The following is a 20,717-nucleotide window of genomic DNA, read 5'->3' on the forward strand; positions in this document are numbered from 1 at the left end:
TGTTGTGGCACATCTTACTAAATTAAATGATATAGCCACCTTGTTCACTAATGATGAGAGAACTCGCTACTTTTATATCCTTAAAATATTTCCGTTCTCATTAAAGGGTGATGCTAAGATATGGTTTAATTCTCTTGATCCTGGTTGTGTGCGTAGTCCCCAGGATATGATCTATTACTTCTCTGCTAAATATTTCACTGCTCATAAGAAACAAGATGCTTTAAGGGATATATATAATTTTGTGCAAATTGAAGAAGAGAGTCTCCCACAAGCTTGGGGAAGGCTTCTCCAATTACTTAATTATTTTCCTGATCATCCTCTTAAGAAAAATGAAATACTTGATATCTTTTATAATGGACTAATCGATGCCTCCAAAGATTACCTGGATAGTTGTGCTGGTTCTATTTTCAGGGAAAGAACACCGGATGAAGCTGAAATTCTATTGAATAATATGTTGACCAATGAAAATAATTGGACACTTCCTGAGCCAGCTCCCGAGCCTATTCCTAAACTAACTCCAAAGAAGAGGGGTATTCTATTTGTCAGTCCTGAAGATATGCAAGAGGCAAAGAAATCTATGAAAGAAAAAGGTACTAAAGCTGAAGATGTTAAGAATTTACCTCCTATTGAAGAAAAACACGTTCTTAATTTACCACATGTTGAAGAAACATATGATCTTAATCGATTACCTATTGAAGAAACTCATGGTCTTGATAACCCGACACAGGTAGTAAAGGTAAATTCTCTCTATAGATATGATAAAGCTGAAATCCCGTTTACTAAATTTGCTAGCCCATGCTTAGATGAGTTTGATAAATTTTGGTAGACAATTGAAATACAATTCAAATATGCTTGAACACTTGGGTGATTATATGGCTAATGTCAAAGGTGAACTTAAACTTATTAGTAAACATGCTTTTATGGTTACCACTCAAGTAGAACAAGTACTTAAAACTCAAAATGATTTGCTCAATGAATTGAATAGTAAGAATAAGGACTATGCTGTTAGAGTGGCTACTAGAACTGGTAAAATGACTCAGGGATCTTTGTATCCGGAAGGCCACCCTAAGAGAATTGAGCAAGATTCTCAGAGAAATAATATAGATGCACCTAGTCCTTCTAATAGGAATAAAAAGAAAAATGATAGGACTTTGCATGCTTCTAGTGAACCTATTTCTGAAACACCTGATAATCCAAATGATATTTCTATCTCTGATGCTGAAACACAATCTGGTAATGAACCTGAAACTAGTGATAATGTTAATGATAATGTTCATGATGATGCTCAACCTAGTAATGATAATGATATAGAAATTGAACCTGTTGTTGATCTTGATAACCCACAATCAAAGAATCAGCGTTATGGTAAGAAAGACTTTGTTGCTAGGAAACACGGTAAGGAAAGAGAGCCTTGGGTTCAGAAACCCATGCCTTTTCCTCCCAAACCATCCAAGAAAAAGGATGATGAGGATTTTGAGCGCTTTGCTGAAATGATTAGACCTATCTTTTTGCGTATGCGATTAACTGATATGCTCAAAATGAATCCTTATGCTAAGTATATGAAACATATTGTTACAAATAAAAGAAAGGTACCGGAAGCTGAAATTTCCACCATGCTTGCTAATTATACTTTTAAGGGTGGAATACCAAAGAAACTTGGAGATCCCGGTGTACCAACTATACAATGCTCCATTAAAAGAAACTATGTTAAAACTGCTTTATGTGATCTTGTAGTCGGTGTTAGTGTTATGCCTCTCTCTTTATATCGTAGACTTGATTTGAATAAGTTGACACCTACTGAAATATCTTTGCAAATGGCAGATAAATCAACTGATATAGCTCTCGGTATTTGTGAGGATGTGCCTGTTGTGGTTGCAAACATTACTATTTTAACGGACTTTGTTATTCTTGATATTCCCGAGAACGATAGTATGTCTATTATTCTTGGAAGACCCTTTTTGAATAATGCAGGGGCTGTTATTGATTGCACTAAAGGCAATGTCACTTTTCATGTTAATGGTAATGAGCATAGGGTACACTTTCCGAGGAAACAACCTCAAGTTCATAGTATCAACTCTATTGGAAAAATTCCATCGATTATATTTGGAGGTTTTGAATTTCCTCTTCCTACTGTCAAGAAGAAATATGATATTCTTATTATTGGGGATGTGCATATCCCTGTTGAGGTAACATAGTGTTATTCGAAATTTCTCCAGTTCCATGTTATTCGGAATGAGTTCGTTAAGAAGACTTGATCAACATTGTTAGTGGATTCCTTTTGATGAGCATGAGATGGATGAAACTAGAAGGCACAACCTTCTGTACCCTACTTTTACTTTCTGTTATTTATTTTAAATAAAATAAAAATAGTATTTTATGTCTGTTATCTGAATTATCCGTGCAATATAAAAATACCCCGAAAATAAAAGTTCTCCAAATGCCCTGAAATTTAAATATGATTTTTTCTGGAATATTTGAGAATATTTGGCACTGAGAACATAGCAGGAGGAGCTGGCACCTGGCCACGAGGGTCAAGGGCGCGCCCTACCCTCCTGGGCGCGCCCCCTGCCTCGTGGGCCCATGGTGGCCCCCTCCACTTATTCACACACTTTCTTCTTCCTCCCACATACACGAATATCCAGCTCAAGCTCAAGTTCTAGCTCATTTTGCTGCCATTTTCGATCTCCTTGCTCAAAGCACCTCTCACAAAACTGCTTGGGGAGATTGTTCCTTGGTATGTGACTCCTCCATTGGTCTAATTAGTTTTTGTTCTAGTGCTTTATTCATTGCAAATTTGTGTTGCCTAGGTGACCATGTTCTTGAGCTTGCATGTCAAATTTATATGGTTCCAAGTAGTTTTGATGCATGATATAGGCTCTAGGTACTTGTAGGAGTAGTTGCTATCAATTTTGCTGAGTTTGGTTCACTTTTATTTTGAAGTTACTTAAAATTTCAGAAAATTTTCAGAGGAAGAAATATGTTTAGGAAAATGTACCAACGGGGCTCTTCAAGGAACACTCCAGTGCGTCCTTGTGAATGGCCTTCGGAAAGCTTTATGGATCGAGCTGGAATTAAGGAAGAATTTAATGCATATTTGCGTAACGCTGATCTTGTGAGCTTCGAGGAAGAAAAATGTCGTCACTACCACTATCTCACTAGTTCCTTTGTGAGGAGGTTTGAATTTTCATCTTCACGTAATTCTCTAACTATCCTGTTTGATCTTTATGAAAATTCTTACACTATGGACTTAGAGGATTTTACCACTGCTTGCAAACTTGCACAATGGGGTAGTATCAGGGAACCTCACAAATCTGAATTTAGAGATTTTCTTGCTAGTATAACTATGGGGGAATCTAGAGATATAACACAAGCTACCATAGGGAGCATTCATTTGCCTGCTATACATTATTTGCCCTCTTCATAGGTAGATGCATTAACGGTAAATATGAAGCATGTCACATGTGTGTCCCCGACCTCAGTATTCTTAGGAGTGCTGTGTTGGGAGATAAATCTTATAATTTGGGAGTCATTGTTGCACGTAGGTTGCATCTGAATAGATTTAATGGAGATTTCTTTGGTGGAATTTATGCAACCCGCTTAGCTGATTTTCTTGGTGTAACTATACGTAATGATGATATTGAATTACCTCCTGCTTACCTAGACTTTAATGCTATGGTTCACCACCAGTTTGTCGAGAGGAATGAATCACCTCTCCAGTATCGTTTAATCTTTAATAGACGTCATGTTGTCTGTATTACTCTCCCTGCTCCCGCCTTCTTTGATTATCAGGCAAAAGGAAGATATGGTATTACCAGAGAGGAGGCAGATGAGTACGAGAGGAGGGCGGAGGCCTCTCGTCGCCACGTTGCAGCTCAGGAGGCGATAGCCGCTGCATCTCAGTATGACCCAAACTATTATCATGGATATCCGCCAGGCCAACCATGGCCATAGACCAACTTAGGCCAAAAGCCTAAGCTTGGGGGAGTACGTATTTCTCACCGACATTATATTCATGTTCACGCACTCAATGCTAGATGTCGGTGCTCATAATTTTTCATTGTAATTTCCATGCTAGTTTATTTTCCTTTTTATGCTTTCTTCTTGTGTGTTTAATAAACCTTAAGAAAAAAACCAAAAAAATTAGTTGTAGCTTTTAATTAGTTTACTTTCCATGCTTATAGTAGTAATTAAAAAGAAAACCCAAAATGATTTCCTGTTCTTCTTTTGCTTGTTGGGAGTTTTCCCGTGTAAATAGTTTTATTCCTATCCTTTTCTTTGGGGGTCGATAAGAGAAGACCATAATTAAATTGTAGAAGTACCTCCTATATGCATTATTGCTGATCTGACAAAAGAGCGCATATTGCCTTGTCTTCTCCTATTTATTGAATGCTTGCAGATTCCAGCTTAGTCCAATGCACGTGCACTATTATTATTATCCACATCGTTCGGTTGTGCAAGTGAAAGGCAATTATGAAGATATATGATGGACTGATTGAGATGAGAAAAGCTGGTATGAACTTGACATCTCTTGTTTTTGTAAATATGATTAGTTCATCATTCCTGATTCAGCCTATTATGGATAAACATGTTTGCAATGACAACTAGAGATCATAGTTTCTTGTGCCATGCTTAATTATCTAGGAGCTTATAATGGTTTACCTTGCGTGCCAAGATGCTATTAAAATGGTTGTGATGTGGTATGATATGGTGGTATCCTCCTCTGAATGATTTAAGTGACTTGACTTGGCGCATGTTCACGCATGTAGTTGAAACAAAATCAACATAGCCTTCACGATATTTATGTTCATGGTGGATTATATCCTACTCATGCTTGCATTTGGTGTTAATTAATTTTAATGCATGTTCATGACTGTTGTCGCTCTCTAGCTGGTCGCTTCCCAGTCTTTTTCTATCCTTCACTTGTACTAAGCAGGAATATTGCGTGTCCATCCAATCCCATAAACCCCAAAGTTATTCCATATGAGTCCACCATACCTACCTATATACGGTATCTACCTGCCGTTCCAAGTAAATTTGTATGTGCCAAACTCTAAACCTTCAAATAAATATCCTGTCTTGTATGCTCGAATAGCTCATGTATCAACTAGGGTTGTCTGTATCTTCCATGTTAGGCGGGTTATTCTCAAGAGGAGTGGACTCCGCTCCTCACTCACGAGAAAGTGGCTGGTCACCGGGATGCCCAGTCCCATGCTTTATGCAAATCAAATCAAAATAATTGCAAACAAAACTCCCCCTGGGACTCTTGTTAGTTGGAGGCACTCGTTGTTTCGAGCAAGCCATGGATTGATGCTTGTTGGTCGAGGGGGAGTATAAACTTTACCATTCTGTTTGGGAACCGCCTATAATGTGTGTAGCATGGAAGATATTGCCATCTCTTGGTTGTTATGTTGACAATGAAAGTATACCGCTCAAAATATTATTCATCTCTATTTCAAAACCGAGCTCTGGCACCTCTACAAATCTCTGCTTCCCTCGGCGAAGGGCCTATCTATTTATTGTCATGTTGAGTCATCATCTTCTTGTTAAAAAGCACTAGTTGGAGAGCACCGCTGTCATTTGAATTCATTACTATTAGTTTACATTGAGTATGACTTGACTGGATCTCTTTTACCATGAATTACAATGTCTAGTCAGTCCTTGATCTTTAAAGGTGCTCTGCATTTATGTTTTGCGGTCTCAGAAAGGGCTAGCGAGATACCATCTTGTTATATCATATTATGATTGTTTTGAGTAAGTGTTGTCATCCGAGATTTATTATTATTGCTCGCTAGTTGATTATGCCATTGATATGAGTAAACTTGAGACCTGAGCATTATTGTGAATGTGGTTAGTCATAATCTTTGCTGAATACTTGAATGCTGGCTTTACAAATTTACAACAACAAGAGCAAACAGAGTTTGTAAAAGTTTTTCTTTATCACTTTCAGTTTATCAACTGAATTGCTTGAGGACAAGCAAAGGTTTAAGCTTGGGGGAGTTGATACGTAGCTATCATATCTACTTTTCCAAACACTTTTGCCCTTGTTTTGGACTCTAACTTGCATGATTTGAATGGAACTAACCCGGACTGACGTTGTTTTCAGCAGAATTGTTATGGTATTATTTATGTGTAGAAACAAAAGTTCTCGGAATGACCTGAAACTTCACGGAACATCTATTCGGAAATAATAAAAAATCCTTGCAAAAGATGAAGACCAGGGGCCCGCCACCTGTCCACGAGAGTGGGGGCGCGCCCCCCTACCTCGTGGGCCCCCTGGAGCTCCTCCGACCTCAAGTCCAACTCTATATATTTTCTTTCGGGGAGAAAAAATCCGAGAGAAGGATTCATCATGTTTTACGATACGGAGCCGCCGCCAAGCCCTAAAACCTCTCGGGAGGGCTGGTCTGGAGTCTGTTTGGGGCTCCGGAGAGGGGAATCCATCACCATCGTCATCATCAACCATCCTCCATCACTAATTTCATGATGCTCACCGCCGTGCGTGAGTAATTCCATCGTAGGCTTGCTGGACGGTGATGGGTTGGATGAGATTTATCATGTAATTGAGTTAGTTTTGTTAGGGGTTGATCCCTAGTATCCACTATGTTCTGAGATTGATGTTGCTATGACTTTGCTATGCTTAATGCTTGTCACTAGGGCCCGAGTGCCATGATTTCAGATCTGAACCTATTATGTTAGCATCAATATATGAGAGTTCTTGATCCTATCTCGCAAGTCTATAGTCACCTATTATGTGTTATGATCCGTTAACCCTGAAGTGACAATAATCGGGATACTTACAGGTGATGACCGTAGTTTGAGGAGTTCATGTATTCACTATGTGTTAATGCTTTGGTCCGGTACTCTATTAAAAGGAGGCCTTAATATCCCTTAGTTTCCACTAGGACCCCGCTGCCACGGGAGGGTAGGACAAAAGATGTCATGCAAGCTCTTTTCCATAATCATGTATGACTATATTTGGAATACATGCCTACATTACATTGATGAATTGGAGCTAGTTCTGTGTCGCCCTAGGTTATGACTGTTACATGATGAACCGCATCCGGCATAATTCTCCATCACTGATCCATTGCCTACGAACTTTCCTTATATTGTTCTTCGCTTATTTACTTTTTCGTTGCTATTGCTATCATCACTACAAAATACCAAAAACATTACTTTTGCTACCGTTACCTTTTGCTACCGTTACCACTACTATCATATTACTTTGCTACTAAACATTTTGCTGTAGATATTAAGTTTCCAGGTGTGGTTGAATTGACAACTCGGCTGCTAATACTTGAGAATATTCTTTGGCTCCCCTTGTGTCGAATCAATAAATTTGGGTTGAATACTCTACCCTGGAAAACTGTTGTGATCCCCTATACTTGTGGGTTATCAGTGGACTTGCTGAAAAGCTCTTTTATTGACTCTTTCCAATGTTACGATAAATTGCAATTGCTTCAAAGACTGAGATTATAGTTTGCTAGTTTTCAATGAAGTTCCTGATTCATACTTTACATTGTGAATAGATTGTTACTTTAGCATAAGAAATCATATGACTATATATATATATATATGTTGCTATTCTAATAATGACCATGATGCCCTCATGTTCGTATTTTTATTTTATCAACACCTCTATCTCTAAACATGCGGACATATTTTTCGATTTCGGCTTCCGCTTGAGGACAAGCGAGGTCTAAGCTTGGGGGAGTTGATACGTTCATTTTGCATCATGCTTTTATATCGATATTTATTGCATTATGGGCTGTTATTACACATTATGTCACAATACTTATGCCTTTTCTCTCTTATTTTACAAGGTTTGCATGAAGAGGGAGAATGCCAGCAGCTGGAATTCTGGGCTGGAAATGGAGCAAATATTAGAGACCTATTCTGCACAACCCCAAAAGTCCTAAAACTCCACGAGAGTCAGCTTTGGAATATATGAAAAATATTGGGCTAAGAAAGCACCAGAGGGGGCCACCCACCATCCACGAGGGTGGGGGGCGTGCCCTACCCCCCTAGCCGCGCCCCTTGCCTCGTGGGCCACCTGGCAGGCCCCCGGTGCCCATCTTCTGGTATAAGGTGTCTTTTGCCCTAGAAAAAATCAGAAGGAAGCTTTCGGGACGAAGCGTCGCCGTCTCGAAGCGGAACCTTGGCGGAACCAATCTAGGGCTCCGGCGGAGCTGTTCTGCCGGGGAAACATCCCTCCGGGAGGGGGAAATCGTCACCATCGATCCTATCATCGAGAGGGGGTCAATCTCCATCAACATCTTCACCAGCACCATCTCCTTTCAAACCCTAGTTCATCTCTTGTATCCGATATTTGTCTCAAAACCTCAGATTGGTACCTGTGGGTTGCTAGTAGTGTTGATTACTCCTTGTAGTTGATGCTAGTTGGTTTATTCGGTGGAAGATTATATGTTCGGATCCTTTATGCATATTAATACCCCTATGATTATGAACATGAATATGATTTGTGAGTACTTACGTTTGTTTTTGAGGACATGGGAGAAGTCTTGCTATAAGTAGTCATGTGAATTTGGTATTCGTTCGATATTTTGATGAGATGTATGTTGTCTTTCCTCTAGTGGTGTTATGTGAACATTGACTACATGACACTTCACCATTGTTTGGTCCTAGGGGAAGGCATTGGGAAGTAATAAGTAGATGATGGGTGCTAGAGTGACAGAAGTTTAAACCCTAGTTTATGTGTTGCTTCGTAAGGGGCTGATTTGGATCCATATATTTCATGCTATGGTTAGGTTTACCTTAATTCTTCTTTCGTAGTTGCGGATTCTTGCGAGGGGTGTTAATCATAAGTGGGATGCTTGTCCAAGGAAGGGCAGTACCCAAGCACAGGTCCACCTACATATCAAATTATCAAAGTAGCGAACGCGAATCATATGAGCATGATGAAAACTAGCTTGACGATAATTCCCATGTGTCCTCGGGAGCGCTTTCCTTTATATAAGAGTTCGTCCAGGCTTGTACTTTGCTACAAAAAGGATTGGGCCACCTTGCTGCACCTTGCTTACCTTTGTTACTTGTTACCCATTACGAATTACCTTATCACAAAACTATCTGTTACCGATAATTTCAGTGCTTGCACGGAATACCTTACCGAAAACTGCTTGTCATTTCCTTCTGCTTCTTGTTGGGTTCGACACTCTTACTTATCGAAAGGACTACGATAGATCCCCTATACTTGTGGGTCATCAGGAGCATGCGCGTAGTACTTCGTTTCGATAACTAATAGATCTTTGCAACAAGTATGTGAGTTATTTATGACTAATGTTGAGTCCATGGATTCTACGCACTCTCACCCTTGCAACATTGCTAGCCTCTCTAATACCGCGCAAATTTCGCCGGTACCATAAACCCACCATTTACCTTCCTCAAAACAGCCACCATACCTACCTATTATGGCATTTCCATAGCCATTCCGAGATATATTGCCATGCAACTTTCCACCGTTCCATTTATTATGACACGCTAAATCATTGTCATATTTCCTTGCATGATCATGTAGTTGACATAGTATTTGTGGCAAAGCCACCGTTCATAATTTTTTATACATTTCACTCTTGAATCATTGCACATCCCGGTACACCGCCGGAGGCATTCACATAGAGTCATATTTTGTTCTAAGTATCGAGTTGTAATTTTTGAGTTGTAAGTAAATAAAAGTGTGATGATCTTCATTATTAGAGCATTGTCCTAGTGAGGAAAGGATGATGGAGACTATGATTCCCCCACAAGTCGGGATGAGACTCCGGATGAAAAATTAAAAAAGAAAAGAAAAAAAGAGTCCATAAAAAAAGAGAAAAGACCCAAATAAAAAAATGAGAGAAAAAGAGAGAAGGGACAATGCTACTATCCTTTTTCACACTTGTGCTTCAAAGTAGCACCATGATATTCATGATAGAGAGTCTCCTATGTTGTCACTTTCATATACTAGTGGGAATTTTTCATTATAGAACTTGGCTTAAATATTCCAATGATGGGTGAGGGAGTCCTAGATTAGGGGGTCTCCGGACAGCCGGACTATATACTTTGGCCATACTGTTGGACTATGAAGATACAAGATTCAAGACTTCGTCTCGTGTCCGGATGGGACTCTACTTGGCGTGGAAGGCAAGCTAGGCAGTACGGATATGGATATCTCCTCCTTTGTAACCGACCTTGTGTAACCCTAACCCTCTCCGGTGTCGATATAAACCGGAGGGTTTTAGTCCATAGGACACAATAACATACAATCATACCATAGGCTAGCTTCTAGGGTTTAGCCTCTCTGATCTCGTGGTAGATCTACTCTTGTACTACCCATATCATCAATATTAATCAAGCAGGACGTAGGGTTTTACCTCCATCAAGAGGGCCCGAACCTGGGTAAAACATTGTGTTCCCTACCTCCTGTTACCATCCTCCTTAGATGCACAGTTCGGGACCCCCTACCCGAGATCCGCCGGTTTTGACACCGACATTGGTACTTTCATTGAGAGTTCCTCTGTGTCGTCGCCGTTAGGCTTGATGGCTCCTAATATCATCGATAGCGATGTAGTCCAGGGTGAGACTTTCCTCCCCGGACAGATCTTTGTGTTCGGTGGCTTCGCACTGCGGGCCAACTCGCTTGGCCATCTAGAGCAGATCGAAAGTTACGCCCCTGGCCACCAGGTCAGGTTTGGAAGCTTAAACTACACGACTGATATCCACGGAGACTTGATCTTCAACGGATTCGAGCCCCTGCCTTGTGCGTCACGCGGTCACGATGAGTACGATTTAGCTCTGCCATCGGACAGTGTTCAAGAAATCACACCAGCAGCCGCTCCGACCCTTAATTCGGAGCCAGTTGCTCCTCCCATGGACGGGTGGATAGACCCCGCCACAGAGGCCGCATCCCCAACGCCGATCGAGCCGAACATTGACCTTACCCTGCACGAGAGCCGTGTTGTCAAACTGCCGGATCCTTCTCCGACCACGGGCTCCGAACCGCCTGCGCCCATTCCTAGCGAATCCGATTGGGCGCCGATCATGGAATTTACCTCCACGGATATTTTTCAGCACTCCCCCTTTGGCGACATACTGAACTCATTAAGGTCTCTCTCCTTGTCAGGAGGATCCTGGCCGAACTATGACCGGCAGGATTGGGATGCGGACGACGAAGAAATTCGCGGCCCACCCACCACCCACTTAGTAGCCGCTGTCGATGACTTAACCGACATGCTCGACTTCGACTCCGAAGACATCGACGGTATGGACGATGATGCGGGAGACGAAGAGGAACCATTACCCACAGGGCACTGGACAGCCACCTCATCATACGATATATACATGGTGGACACACCCAAAGAAGGCAATGGCGACGAGACAACGGAGGATGACCCCTCCAAGAAGCAACCCAAGCGCCAACGACAGCGGCGCCGCTCTAAGTTCCGCCAAAGCAAAAGTGGTGATACCATCACAGGAGATAATAACACTCTGGATAGTGCCGAAGACAACAACAATCCCCTCCAGCAAGATTTAGAGCAGGAGGATTGAGGAGCCAGCCCTCCTGAGAGAGCGGCAGATGGAGGGGTGGAGGATGATAATTACATGCCCCCCTCCGACGACGAGGCAAGCCTCGGCGATGACGAATTCGCCATGCCAGAGGATCCCGTCGAACAAGAGCGCTTCAAGCGCCGGCTTATGGCCACGGAAAATAGCCTTAAGAAAAAGCAGCAGCAGCTTCAAGCTGATCAAGATCTGCTAGCTCACAGATGGACTGAAGTCCTTGCGGCCGAGGAATATAAACTCGAACGCCCCTCCAAGATTTACCCAAAATGCAGGTTGCTACCCCGACTGGAGGAGGAAACGTATGACGCGGCTGATCGGCCACCTCATGGCCGCGATAGAGAGGCATTCCAGCCAAAAACTCAGCCCGCACCCCGATATCATTCAAATAAAAAGGCATGGGGAAATACGCCAGACCTGCAAGACGTATTGGAGGACAAAGCAAAGCATGCAAGATCGATCTACGGATCACGAGGGCATGCCACTATGCGAGACGATAAACGTCACGCCGGATACAGTAAAAGTAAATCCGGCCAGGCCGAACACAGCGGGCAAGACCCATTCGAGTTGCGTCGCGATATAGCCCAATACAGAGGCGCCGCACACCCCTTATGCTTCACAGACGAAGTCATGGATCATCAAATCCCAAAGGGTTTCAAACCCGTGAATATAGAATCATACGACGGCACAACAGATCCTGCAGTATGGATCGAGGATTTCCTCCTCCACATCCACATGGCCCGCGGTGAGGACTTACACGCCATCAAATACCTCCCACTAAAGCTCAAAGGACCAGCGCGGCATTGGCTTAACAGCTTGCCAGCAGAGTCCATGAGCTGTTGGGAAGATCTGGAGGCCGCATTCCTCGACAACTTTTAGGGCACTTATGTGCGACCACCGGATGCCGATGACTTAAGCCACATAATTCAGCAGCCAGGAGAATCGGCCACGCAATTTTGGACTCGGTTCCTAACAAAGAAAAATCAAATCATCGACTGTCCGGATGCAGAGGCCCTAGCAGCTTTCAATCACAACATCTGCGATGAGTGGCTAGCCCGGCACCTTGGTCAAGAAAAGCCGAAATCTATGGCAGCCCTCACGACACTCATGACCCGCTTTTGTGCGGGAGAAGACAGCTGGCTGGCTCGCAGTAATAACATATCAAAGAACCATGGTACTTCAGATACCAAGGACGGCAATGGCAGGTCACGTTGAAATAAACATAAGCGCCGCATTAACAGCGACAATACTGAGGATACGGCAGTCAATGCCGGATTCAAAGGCTCTAAACCCGGTCAGCGAAAAAATCCATTTAAAAGAAGCACTCCGGACCCATCCAGTTTGGACCACATACTCGATCGCTCGTGTCAAATACACGGCACCCCCGACAAGCCAGCCAACCACACCAATAGGGATTGTTGGGTATTCAAGCACGCCGGCAAGTTAATTGCCGAAAACAAAGATAAGGGACCACATAGCGATGACGAGGAAGAGCCCCGGCAGCCGAACACCGGAGGACAGAAGAGGTTCCCCCCACAAGTGCGGACGGTGAACATGATATACGCAACCCACATCCCCAAGAGGGAGCGGAAGCGTGCGCTCAGGGACGTATATGCGTTGGAGCCAGTCGCCCCAAAGTTCAACCCATGGTCCTCCTGTCCGATCACCTTCGACCGCAGGGACCACCCCACTAGTATCCGTCATGACGGATTTGCCGCACTAGTCCTAGACCCAATCATTGACGGATTTCACCTCACTCGAGTCCTTATGGATGGAGGCAGCAGCCTGAACCTGCTTTATCAGGACACGGTGCGCAAAATGGGTATAGACCCCACAAGGATCAAACCCACATAAACGACCTTTAAAGGCGTCATTCCAGGTGTAGAGGCCCATTGCACATGCTCAATTACACTGGAAGTGGTCTTCGGATCCCCGGATAACTTCCGAAGCGAAGAATTAATCTTCGATATAGTCACGTTCCGCAGTGGCTATCATGCACTGCTTGGGCGAACCGCATTTGCGAGATTCAATGTGGTACCGCATTATGCATACCTCAAGCTCAAGATTCCAGGACCTTGGGGGTCATCACAGTTAATGGAAACACATAGCGCTCTCTCCGCACGGAGGAACACACTGCGGCCCTCGCAGCAGAAGCGCAAAGTAGCCTTTCTAGGCAATCCACCAGTTCGGTGTTTCAAGACCCGGACACCTTCAAGCACGCTCAGAGTAATCGGCAACTAGACCGCCTGGCACGACCTGAGCTCGCGTAGCAATGCAGCCCCCACCCCAGTCCCAACCAAATGGCGAAATTCGTGCCACCCGTACATAATTACGGATTAAAAATACCATGGGCACAGGAGGGGAGGGGGCACAACTACGGCACGCCCCAATACACGGCTTAAACCGCACTAGGGCTTCCCGCTTTGTTATTTTTTCTCTTTCAGGACTTTAATCTTTGGAAACCCTGTCCGGCAGCATGATTGCCGAACACGTGATGCAGCAACCAAGGAGGCAGAAAGCTACGTCACACCACGGAACTGCCAGGTGGATTACGATAATGAGTGAAATATTTGCTTTAATACTATTGAAAGTGCGTTATATTGACTAGAGGGGGGTGAATAGGCGATTTTTATGAAAGTCTTCAAAACGTGGAAGTTTCGAAGACAAACAATAGAGATAAACCTATTACCATGCAGCGGAAGGTAGACTACACTAGGCAACCCATACTCAAGTATTAATGAAGTGAAAGCACAATGACTAATAGCAGCTAGGTAGTAAGGATCGGGTAGGAAGATATTATGAAGCCAAACAGAACACACAGTCACTTAGTGAAGACAAAAGATAGTGCAATCATACAATGACTTCACAAGGACCAACAGTAAGTAAAGGGAAGGGAAGGATGAAACCAGTGACTCGTTGAAGACAATGATTTGTTGGACCAGTTCCAGTTGCTGTGACAACTATACGTCTGGTTAGGGCAGCTAGGTATTCAAACCTGAGGACACATAGTCCCGGACACCCAGTCCTGAACACGCAGCTCAGGACACCCAGTCCTCACCATATTCCCCTTGAGCTAAGGTCACACAGACCTCGCCCAATCACTCTGGTAAGTCTTCAAGGTAGACTCCCAAACCTTCACAGACTTTGTTCACCGGCGATCCACAATGTCTCTTGGATGCTCAGAATGCGACGCCTAACCGGCTGGAGGATTCACAGTCCTCAAGTGTAATAAGTCTTCAGATCACACAGACAAGAAGACTTAAGTGATGCCTAACACTCTTTGGCTCTGGGTGGTTAGGGCTTTATCCTCGCAAGGAATTCTCTCTCAAGGGCTTCGAGGTGGGTTGCTCTCAAACGACAAAAGCCGTACTCTAACTCTGAGCAGCCAACCGTTTATGGTTGTAGGGGGTGGGCTATTTATAGCCACTAGGAAACCCGACCTAATTTGTCCGAAATGACCCTGGGTCACTAAGGAACTGACACGTGTTCCAACGGTCAGATTTCAAACACACACAGCAACTTTACTTGGGCTACAAGCAAAGCTGACTTGTCCGACTCTGGACAAGATTCGCTCTCATAGTCTTCACTCGAAGACATAGGTTTTGGTTAAGCATCACTTCAATCATTCTGACTGGTTTTCTTGGACCCCACTTAACAGTATGGTGGTTCCTATGAATCAACAAAGAAGAAGAAGAACTACGAAAGATCTAAGTCTTCAAGCTCCATAGGCTTCATGCGATGTCTTCTCTTGTCATAGTCTTCAATGTGAATATCTTCATATACCACCTTTGACATCAATGTCTTCATACATTTTTAGGGGTCATCTTTGGTAGGAAAACCGAATCAATGAGGGACTTCTACCTGTGTTATCCTGCAATTCTCACAAACACATTAGTCCCTCAAGTAGGTTTGTCGTCAATACTCCAAAACCAACTAGGGGTGGCACTAGATGCACTTACAATCTCCCCCTTTTTGGTGATTGATGACAAACTAGTTGAAGTTTTCAACGGGGAATATAATATGTGAGATTGTAAAGGAATTGTCTTCATTAGTTGCAAGGGCTCCCCCTGAAGGTGTGCATACAAGTAATTTGCTTTTGGAATGCAAATGCACATGGCAGGTTGTACTCATGGAGATCCTCTTCAACTTATGATGACAATTCATTATGCATGAGAAGGTATGTGAAGATAATGACATGCATAATGGAAAATGGACGTCTGCAAAATGATCTAAGTGCGTAATTTATCGCCGCACATGCGGAATTTATCGTCGCATCACGAAGTAGCAAATAAGTAGCAGACGACCATCGAGTTTAAGTGTTACAACTCAAAGAACCAAATGTATCAAAACGAGAGTTGTAAACACGAAGCAAAATATAAAGCAACCGCCCATATGGACCCACTTGAAGACTATCAAACTCTTATGCTTCTCCCCCTTTTGTCAGTAAGGACCAAAAAGGTTTGAAGACATAGAGCATCTACTCGTTCCCATGAAGAGTAGGTGAAGCAGCAGGGTCGTCGGTGGTGTTCGGCGGTGCAAAAGAACTTGGAGCAGTGTCGAAGCGTGCTGAAGGAGGTGGCGGTGAAGTAGCATCGTCTTCGTCCTCGATCACTTTGGCATTCACAGTTGCAGCAGAGGAAGAGAACTCAGAGTCTTCAAGAGATGGAGTTCATCGCAGCACTGCCCTTCGAGGAGGTGTGGAGTCAAACTTGAAGCGTTCAGAGAAGCCATCCTCTTGAAGATCATCTTCAGAGCACATAAGCGTCAGCCCTTTCCATGTGCGTCGAGAGGTTTCATGTGCAACAAAGGCATTCTTGGTGGCAAGATTGCGAATATGGTTGACATCCACCAAGAGGCTTTGCATTTGGCGCTTTAGCCAGTCATGATGCTTATCCTGTTTTTGATGAAGAGCCACTAGAAGCTCTCGGTCATTGAGAACACGAGTGCGCTTCTTGGGTCGTTGGGCAATGGTGCTATCGGTGGCTTCAGTAAGGGCAGGATGTGGTGCACGTGTAGTTCCAGCCAAAGCATACACACGAGTGACTGCTTCAACTCCTTCAATGTTCTGAGAAAAACTTTGATGCTCCACATTCTGAAGACTTAGAGGTTCCTTGGCAGGCTCAGGATAAATGGCTTCAACAGACATATCCACATCAGGCAGAAAGATCCGATGATTGCGAGCAGATGGCTGATATGAGATAGCGGAGTGGAGTTCAATCAGCCGCATTATCCATGGAGCGTAGAACTTCAATCCAAAAAGAACAGAGCCTGATGCAGCAAGTTGGCGGATGAAGAAGTCCTGTGCATTGAAGCATTCGCCATGAAGAATATAGAAGACCAAAGTCTTCATTGCACCTTCCAGCTTGGCATGTGGAGAATGTCCTTTGATGGGCCAGAGAGTTCGCCTTATGATGTGATAAATAGTCCTTGGCAGATACTCAAGGTCTTCAACGAAGAACTCCTTGGGATATGCAGCATCTTGGGGCAATGGCTTCATCATACTAAGCATCTGACTCATGTTAGGTTCAGGCTTCTGAAAGATGCTCTCCACAGCTTCACCATGAAGCTGACAGCCATGTTCGTAGAGATCGCCAGGAGTGGGTAGACCAGTGAGCTCAATGAGATCAAAGGCTTTGGCTTCGTGATGAACGTTTCCTGTCATCCACTCCAGGACCCAAGTCTTCGGATCTCTGTTGTACCCGCGGATGTGAAGTGTGGCATAGAATTGGAGCAGCAACACTTCATTCCAATGCTCTTGTTTAGTGATGAACGGCAGCAATCCAACCTCTTTGAAGCAATCCAGAGCTTCTTCCAGACAGGGCAGACCATCTATTGCTTCAATGTCAGGACACTTATGTGGGAAGATGCGACCTTGATTGTATAGAATGCAGGAGTAATAGCTTCGCTGCGGATAGCTCCAGAACCGATCAGATGATATTCTTTCCCTTGAGTAGGGGTTCCTGGAGCTATTGAAGAAAGTGTTGTGTGCTTTGAAGCCATTGACATTGAAGGATCCAGGTGCTGATGCAGGACCTGGAAACCTGGGCAATCTTGAGATTGGCTTCTATACCCGAGGCCTGTGCTCAACATGATAGTTGAACTGAGGACCAGCAGCAGGTGCAGGAACAGAAGCAGTAGGATCAGTGGCTTCGCTGACTTCTGGTGCTTAGGTTGGTGAAGGCTCCACATTGGCTTCAGTCATGACAGCGTTAGTGGCGTCGGTGGCAGCCTCAAGATTCTCAACCTCCACTTGACGAGCTGGAGGGTCGGTCACAGTCACATTCTCCTCGAGAACAGCTTCTTGGTGAGACGGGGGTGTAGCAGCGCTTGGGGTTTCTTCTTCATCTGTTGATGCGGCCGGAATGTCTTTAGCAGCTTTAGCTTCAGACTCAGAGACTGGAGGCCTTGGTCCTTTACAAAGCCTGCATAATGCTGGCGACGCCTGTGGAGTTGGAGTTGGCTGGGCCTCAAAGTCATCTTCCTCTTGTGCTTGTGGGTGATCAGCCCATGATGCATCCTGAGCAGTTGGCGTCAAAGGACGACCAATGCTGATGAGTTCGCTGTGTGTTAGCACAGGCGATGATACCTGTTGGTGCTCGATCTAAGGAAGAACTACATCATCTTCAACATGGTTATGGTGACCAATGTCTTCAGCAACGATGGGATCAGCTGCCGGAAAGTCTTCAGCTTCATGAGCCTCTGTGAAAGCAGGCTCATGGACAGTCAGTTGACGCTCCTGAGGTTCAGCGTCAGGGCGAACCATGGAGATGGGTTCAACAATCAAGGGCTCTGTGGGAGCAGCCCGTTCCTTCTTGGTCTTCCGCTTCTTCTTGGAGGGAGCAGTAGCAGAGGCTTCAGGATGTTTCCTTTTTCTGGCTTCAGCCTCAGCAGCCCTTGTCTTCTTCAGTTCTGAAGCGGTTGACCTAACCTTTGGCTTCGAGCCAGTCATGCTAGTTGGGAAGATAATGGGATCTGCTTCCTGCCTTGGTGCGTCGGGTTCAGCCATAGCGGGCTTCTTCTTCTTTGCAGCCATCCTGGGGTCGATGCCAGGATGCCAAAGGGCCTTGCGCTTCTCAGCCTCATTGTAGGCTTGCACACATTTGTCAGCCAGGCTCTTCATGCGCTCACGAGAACCCTGAGCTTCTGCACGTTTCTTGAGAAAGGCTTCTTTCAGCTCGTGCAGCACAATCTTGAAGTTTTTCACCTCTTGCACGCTGAGCTTGGCCATATGCTTCTTGAACTGAGCTTTTTCATAGTCAATCTTTTGCTTCAGTTCAACAATGCGTTGGGCGATAGCTAATTCTGAAGCAATGGCGCCATGGAAGGCGACACTGAGGCCAATGGGAAGTTGCATGTCTTCAAAGCTGAGGTTGGGCGTGTCAAACCACTCATCAATGAAATTGTGGATGATAGCCACATCAAAGAGAGGCAGATCATTGAAGATTTCTGCTTCTTCTTTACTCTTGATCAGTTGCTCAAGAGCGTCATCTGCAAGATCTTCATCACTGGATAGATCGATGGCATCGTTTCGCAGAATGGCAGCAGCAGTCAGTTCTTGGCCGGTGTGTGGCAGAGGCATCTTGACCTTCTGGGGCTTGGAGATGCGTGACAAATCTTCAGACTGCACACTATCTTCAGGAGGTGCAATGGCTAGTGGCTTCGCCCGTGAGATTTTTGGTGCAGAGGCAGGCTTTGAAGCTTTTGGCTGCTTCAGTTTCTTTGGCTTTGGCGCTGCAGGCGCTTCATCTGATTCAGCATCATCTGCAGGCTCATTCACGGCTGTCCCTTGAACCACGATATGAGTGATGAGACCTTCCAAGTTGTAGAAGGGCCCAAGAAGATTGGGTTCAGCTTCGCGAGTTCCATCGGCACGGGGAGCAGAGGGACCAGGGTTGAAGTCTAATCCCAAAGACTTCTTGTTCTGCTTCGCTGAGTTCTTGGCAAACTGGAAGTTGCACTTGAACAGATTGTCGTCACGGCACCATAGTAGTGATGATGGGTGTGCATCTGCAGGCTGTGGCCCACGGACCATGCAAGGATAGAAGCCTTGTTCAATGGCTTCTTCTCTGGACCTGGGTTGAAGATTCTTGTATAGGATGTCTCCCCACGGTCGCTTGATGGCATTTTTCTCAGCATATTCTTGGGTCACAAACCGGTATTTGAACCATTGTTCTGCCCAATATCTTCGAATCCACTGGATTCGGGTCTTGCGCTGATTATAATCCTCTTCAGGATCTATCTTGTAAAATTCTGAGAGGTCATCAGGCAGATCTCTTGATGTTCCCCCACGACGCTGTCCGCCTCCCTTCCTTGCAGATTTCTCTGAAGCCATGAATTTTAAACTGAAAGGCTTCAATACGTTCAAAGGCTTCAAAGGTTTTCACTTGCTGGACAAACAGGAACTGGCTTCGGGAGAATTTATATGATGATGTAAGAATTCTGCAAATGAATGCAGACTATGAGAACCAAGGGATTCTCCCACGGACATGTACCTGTGACACAATTAAGGTGCGAGGGAAGGGGAAGAGGTCATATGCATTCTCAGAAGATTTTGAAGATAAATCATTTTAGAAGACATTGACCTCATCGTGCGAAGACATTCACTCATAGATAAGGAGTTGGTTCCAGATTTGTACGAATCCAGAGATCAGTACAAGTGAGGAATCTAACTACTTTGTGAAGCATAAGTGAATATACTAGGCATGTTATGAGATGAAGTATGAAAGAGATCCAACTTGTGTGAATAGAAACTGCTTGTGGTAGAAAGTGACGAAGCTATAGGATCAAAGGGGCCGTAAAAAGGAAGTTTTATTTACCACGAAGAACTGCTAGACGGAGTGGAAGAGGAGGCCGAGCAGTTCGATCGTCCGTGCCCTAACTTGGCGACGGAGGACACCTACGGCGACGACGGAGAAGACGATGTCCGCGGTCGGCGTGAAGACGGCATCGGAGAGGTTGTGGCAGCGAAGCGCTTCGTCGCCGGCGTCGTCGAGAGCTAGCGGTGGCGCTAGGGTTCGTGCGAGAGTGGAAGAAGAGATAATGACTGTGGTGAGGCGTATATTTATAGGGACAGTGGCGGCTCAGTGTTATTACACAGGTGCCCCTGGCGATTCACATCTGAGGAACACGTGGCCATCATGCAGCATATCGGGGGTTGTTCC

The sequence above is a fragment of the Triticum dicoccoides genome, chromosome 3A (genome assembly GCF_002162155.2).
Source record: "Triticum dicoccoides isolate Atlit2015 ecotype Zavitan chromosome 3A, WEW_v2.0, whole genome shotgun sequence".
In the NCBI taxonomy this organism is placed as follows: Eukaryota; Viridiplantae; Streptophyta; class Magnoliopsida; order Poales; family Poaceae; genus Triticum; species Triticum dicoccoides.